This window comes from Saccopteryx leptura, chromosome 1, assembly GCF_036850995.1.
Source record: "Saccopteryx leptura isolate mSacLep1 chromosome 1, mSacLep1_pri_phased_curated, whole genome shotgun sequence".
NCBI classification, from domain to species: domain Eukaryota; kingdom Metazoa; phylum Chordata; class Mammalia; order Chiroptera; family Emballonuridae; genus Saccopteryx; species Saccopteryx leptura.
Window position 1 is genome coordinate 332805895 of NC_089503.1, and position 6599 is coordinate 332812493.

The window sequence follows — 6599 nt, forward strand, 5'->3', positions numbered from 1 at the left end:
GCCCAGCATGTGGAAGTCCTGGGTTCAATTCTTGGCAAGAGCACACAGGAAAAGTGCCCATCTGCTTTTCCACCCTTCCCCCTCTCTTTCCTCTCTATCTCTCTCCTTCCCTCCTGCAGCCAAGGCTCCACTGAAGCAGAGTTGGCCCAGCGCTGAGGACAGCTCTATGGCCTCTGCCTCAGGTGCTAGAATGGCTCCGGCAGCAATGGGCAACATCCCAGAGAGGCAGAGCATCACCACCTCGTGGGTATGCCGGGTGGATCTGGGTCAGGCACATGCCGGGGTCTGTCTGACTGCCTCCCTACTTCTAACTTTGGAAAAATACACACACAAAAAGTAACAAGTACCTCATAGTATTCTGGTTAAATGTTAAATGTATAAATATATACCTTATAGATTTCTCATTTTATATAAGTTATTTAAAAAGCCCCAATCTAGTCTAACTAATGCTCAAACTCAGAGCCATCATTTCAATGCCATTTAATCTAATCCAAGCATAAATTTGATACAAGTAATAAAGTAAAACCCTCAATAATAAATCAAGTGTTATTAATTTCTTCTTTTAATTTTTTATTGCAATTTAATTTGTCATTTTAACATGTACTTTGGTCAACAAAGTCCTATTGTGAGATGATGGTTTCTCTATCAGGCAAAGTGTTGTTATCTCTGGAAAAATATGTGAAAGAAATTAAGTGCAGGATATTTCTGAATCATGGAAAATCAACCTCCTCCTGGCCAGAGGTGAATTAAGGTTGGTTGAGCCTCAGGTGCAGAAGAAAATATTGGGCCCCAAAGGTTCCAATAAAGGCCACCCATTCATCAGAAAAAAGTATTTTGTGGGGCCTTCAGAAGTCGGGGCCCAGGGCACTCACCTGGTGCACCCACCGTTAAATCAGCCTCTGGCTCTGGTCCTTCCTATTTCTATTCAGCTTTTTAGGGCTGTATGATAGCCCACTTTCTCTACTTTAAAAGCCAAAGTTGACTGATTCTCAGCCAGGAGAATTAGGCAATGACTTCAGATATATCTAATTTTCTCAACTGGAGAGAGTGCTACTTGTTGGGCAAACAAGTGTGTTGGGCTTGCTCACTTGTACTTTGCCTGATTGGTGCATGAGCACTGGGCAGCATCACATGTGTACAGTCTATGTAAGGCTGCAGGTGCTTGCCCTCCGGGTGGCAGATTGTAGATTGCATGATGCCTGCTGCCATTGGGAGGGCCATTTTCTGCTATTGTTTGCCAGAAAAGGGTCCCCCCCTCCTTTTGCCTGTTTACTCATGAGTCCTAAGAGAGAGGAAGGGGGGAGAAAGAGAGAGAACTGGTTTGCCCTGCTTGTTTGCTCATCTGCTGTTGAGAGACTGATAAACAGAATGGCCCTCCCTCCTCCAGCTCCACAGTTCCTTTACCACCTGCCTGAATCCAATGGGAACCTGCATGCTCAGGGCCACTAGACTCTCACTACTAGGAACAGGAGGCCTGTGACCCTCCTAAATATTCTACATTGCCAATGACAACAAAAAAAGAATTATCTAGCTCAGTGTATCAATAGAGCCAAGCCTGAGCATCTCTAAACATATGTCTAATGATTTGAGACAGATATTTTCTGTTATTATTTTTAAATTGTATTCAAAAGGAGAATATAAATTAAAACTTAAGAACTGCTCAAGAAACAATTTAATTTTATTTGTTTTGTTACCTATGTATACATTGCTACCAAAAAATTGCTTAGAAAATAAATAGGAGCACCATGTATTTTAAGAAAAAGTTGTGTTTCTTCATGTCTGAACCATTAAATTTAGTTAACAAGGTGCCTATTTCAGAGTAGTTACAAATTTAGAGTTTAGACTTTGTGAAAACTCTCTGAAAGCAAGCTTGAGACCTATATAAATACTGGTACCGAAAAATAGATTTTAAAAAGCCATTCTGTACTTTGGTGTTTTTTGTTTGTTTTTTTTTTGTATTTAGGGGCATTGAGACTTATTAAAGCTTACTAAAGTTTTTTAGTGTTTTGTGTAAAAACAGCCCTTTTCCCCTCACCCTCTTTTACTATGGATGCTAAGAACTAAAAACTAACTTAACACAGGTCAGACTCTCATAACAATGTGAAATAGGAAAAAATTGCCTTTGGCTTTCTATCCCCCGAGAGGCTCAGTGTTCTCGTGATATTTCTTCTCAGGCCAGATAGAAAACTGCTATCGGAAAAGGAGCTAAAATGGATGCACATGGAACAGTAAATGACTGCACATGATCAGGTTCTTCACTGTTTCCTCTCTGAGGGCTGGAGTAGGTAGGCTTCTCTCCCACTTTTGTTTTCTTGTCTTGGCATGCTCTCTAGTTTCCCTCACTGGATATAGGTAAATGAGTTTGTTCATTTGTTCATTTACACAATAAATAGTTATTGTGTGTCAAATAGTTTTAAGGCGCTACTAGGAAAGTGCAATGGGAACACAAAACTGAAATATGAGGCTGCTGTGGAAGGATTATGTGAATGAAGGGACCACCAATAAACAGAAATTATAGTCGTTGTCAGTGTAAGATAAGATGTGTTTGGCTGGTAAACAAGAGAGGTGAAAAGAGGGGTAAGGTCAGGAACAGAGAATGAATAAGGAGACAAGCCTGTATGTATGACACTGCAGAAGAGATAAACTGCTCAGCTATGATGGACTGTGTCAGAGATTAAGTTATATAAGAATAGAGAAGGGGAATATGCTTAGAGGATGATATTGGGGAGGTTACTTGAGGCAGGATGAATCAAATATTTGAAGTGAATGACCAAAGCTGAAATATATGAACTATTTCCTTTGAAAGAGAGAGCTTGAGATACCAATGTTAGCAATTCAGGGGCCCAAAATAAACAAAGGTGTTCAAAGATACATGCGGCTTGATTTTGTGCCCTCTTGGTGTTATCTAGAGACCAGCAGCAACTGCTGAGGGAGTAAAGTGAGGAGTCCAATGTTATCATTTTTCCCCCATTAAACTGAATCTTTTACTTAACATTTAAGAACTCGTCCTTACACATCCACCTCTCTGAGTCAGCCTCATGTGCTTCTGAAAGTTCTTTTTTTTTCTTTACTTTAGAAAACTAAATTTAACAGGGTGACATTGGTCAACATTGTACATAGATTTAGAGAAAACATCTCTTCATCATTTGGACAATTGATTATGATGTATATCCATTACCCAAAGTCAAATCATCTTCCATCACATTATATTTTTTCCTCTTTATACCCTTCCTTCAACCCCCTCTCCCTTCCTCCCATCCTCCTTTACCTTCTCTCTGCCTCCATCCCCTTCCCTTTGGTAACCACTGCACTCTTATCCATGTCCATGAGTTTCAACTTTGTATTCCACCTATGTGTGGAATTATGCAGTTTTTAGCTTTTTCTGTTTTACTTATTTCACTCAGTATGATATTTTCAAGGTCCATCCATGTTGTTGTAAATGATACTATAGCATCGTTTCTTATGGCTGAGTAGTATTCCGTTGTATATATGCACCACATCTTCTTTATCCAATCCTCTATGGAAGGCTACTTTTATTGTTTCCATGTCTTGGCTGCTATTGGAAGTTTTAACTGTCTCTTTTTTAGTTTTTCCTTGCTCTCTCTGGTGCAACGTATCAATGTTAATGGGAGAAAATACCTCCTATAACCTTGAAACTCAACACTAACATTGTTGAGTCAATTCAGGATATAAAAGAGAATTAGCTTCAGCATGACAGGTCCTCCAAGAGGGTGTATAGAATTAATTTTGCAGACTGTATCTTATCTCCTATCTCTGCCCTTTTAATTGCCCATCTTTTCTTTGAGAATCATCAACCATTAATTGTTATCTTACATGTTGCAAAATATGAGGGTTTGCTCAATCATATTAGGTTCAAGAAGAATCTATATACTTTGCTTTGGAATTATCTTTTTTTAGACTTGGTTATTTAGGTAATTTCACTTCTAAGTATAAAGTTTTTCCAAAAAAAATTTATTCACAGAATTTCTTACTACCTTATTTGAAAAAGGGTCTTTACAGATGTGGTTAGGTTAAGGATCTTGAGATGGGGAGATCATTTTAAATAATCTTTGTGAGCCATAAATCAAATCACAAGTTACTTTATATGAGGGAAGCAGAAGAAGATTCTATATAAAGTGTTGGCTGTAAAGAATGGGGTGATGCAACTTCAAGCTGAGGAATGCTGGTAGCCACCAAAAGTTAAAAGATTTGAGAAACAGAACACACCCACACCCTTGCCCCAGCCTTCTGGGGGAGCATGCTTTTTATAAACAAATACATTAGTTTTCTAGTTCTTGGTTAACTCCATTTTACTTCTAGAATGTACTACTTCCTTTTTCCTTTGGACATGGATATCTAGCTCCATTCTGACATTTATAAACCATGAACAAGCTGGGTTTTACCACACAGATGGAATGAAGAGAAACAAGAAAAGACTGCAGGTTTTTTTTATTAAGTCTTTTCCTACACTGGAAAAACAGCAGATTAAAAGAAAATCTAGGGGAGACACTGGAACTAATGAGTTTCTGTGCAAGATAGTAAAAAAAGAACAGGACCACGGGTTGTATGTTCCATCCCAAAGGGGTAGAGAAAAGCAGTGTTAGTCTGTTCCCAGCAGATTTTTTGTCCAGGGGGCTTGGTGGCTACTCAGAATGTTCAGGCAATTGACCATTGTTATGCTTAAATCTGTGGACATTGGGGAATTTTTCTGCAGGTTGACCTATCATTTCTGAGTTTCTAAAACCAATCTCATTTATTGTAGGGGATATTTCTGGGGTTCAGAATCAGGCTTCTCCACTACATATTGCCCAGATTTGGCTGTGACCTTCTGCCTAATTCTGTCTGGTAACTAGATGCATCTCCTACTGACCTAGCTGGTCACTTACACTCCTGCTTGCTCTTTCCAAGCTCTTTCTACTGCCAGGATCATGTTGAATCTCAGCTTGGTGGCCTAGGTCCTGCTCTCTGCTACATGTTTTGAAGACACTGAGAAATACAAAAGTGAAGGGACAGCAAATTGATATTCCCTCTGGTACCTTAACTCATGTTATCATGATCTTATGAATATCTGTGTGCTAGGCTTTATTCATAAAATTTATTTCATTTCTTCCCTATTAAAATCCTCTTAATCACATCCTCAACCACAACCTACATCAAGTCCTATAATTTACTGTTAAAGAACATTTCAAAAGCTTTTCATTCTCCTCAGCAGAAAACACAAGCTATCAGGATCTCCTGCATGGTCTAGCTCCCAGCTATCAGCCACTCTGCTCCTACCTCCCAAAGTTCCGTTTCCAGCTCTGGGTCCTTACACCAGTCAAGTGCTTTCCAGTTCTCTGTCTAGGCTCTACCAAGAGCTGTTCTTTATATCTGTAAACCCCCAACCCCAGCAGAATAGCCTATCCTGGTCAACCAACAAAAGGTAAGCTGTTTGTTTCTCTTCTGCTTCACCACCACACCTCCCTCTCACCTGCCTAGTGAAAGGTAGTGTAATAAATACTGTGTTTTGAGGAGCTAAGTTTTCACTGTTTGAGTTCAAACCCCAGACTCACCACTTGCTTTCTGCTCTGTGACCTTGGAAAGTTATTCGATATGTCTTATTTTCCTCACCTAAAATGTAGGGATGATAAAAGGTATTTTGAGGATAAAATCTGTTAACTGATGGTAAGCTCTTGAAACTAATAGAACTTTTCCTTTTGGCATATATCCAATTTTATTCCACTTGTTTGTTGCCATGCTTGAGTCTGTCACTTAGGGAATGGCTTATAATGGCCCATCCCTGGTTGATTACAGACTACTGATCGACACTATAAACGAGTATGAACAGAGAGCATGAGGAAGGGAGGTTGGTCCTCTCGGAAGGGGCCTTGGGGTGTGCTTGGTGAAAGAGACATGGGCCCCGCTTCTCTTTAAGTTTATGTTTTTGCAGGGCAGATCCTAATCACAGAATATATAGTGCCATCGTAGGGAAGAAATCTCTAGGTTGTGGTCCAGCCCTGAGGTAACCGCTAGGGCCTCCGCAGGGGAGTCCTGAGGGTGGCACGTTGGCCTTAGAAACTCTGATACATGAGATCTTTAACGTTAAAGAAGCCACTGAAATCAACAGAATATTGACTAAAGAGGAGAGCAGAAAACCATAAAGAAAGAGAAACTTGCAAAAAATTCCAAGTTGCCCTTTTCTAAGCCCTTTCAAGGTTGACCAGTGCCTTAGGAGGCTAACACAGAAGAGCAAAGTAAGTCTCTATAAAACCCCAAAAAGAGATGGTAAAATTCCTCTTTGGATCATGTCTGGAGTCACAGCTGAAAGTGAAGTGAAATTCTTTTCTGTTTGAGTACTTTAGTGATAGTTTTACACAGAAAAATAATAAACTAACCTTACCTTTGATGATACCTTTTGGCATGCTTTTTAAACACATGTACACAAGGCTTTTTCTGGCATCATTTGATATCAACTAAGAAGAATATACCTCAAAGGTTTCTTTATGTTTAAATGGTTACTCAGAACTGTTTTAATATATGTTGAAAACTATGAATACAAGCCACTGATGCTGGAAAACGGTGATGCTGGTATTTTAACTGACTTAACTAACTTTCACACT

General features: G+C 39.5%; 1 non-coding gene across 1 annotated transcript; it reads left to right on the forward strand.

The window, feature by feature from the left end:
* Positions 1-6181: 6181 nt before the first annotated feature.
* Positions 6182-6302, forward strand: LOC136389937 (small nucleolar RNA SNORA26). The gene has a single exon (XR_010748479.1). It is a non-coding gene; the product is annotated as a small nucleolar RNA SNORA26 (small nucleolar RNA).
* Positions 6303-6599: the final 297 nt, after the last annotated feature.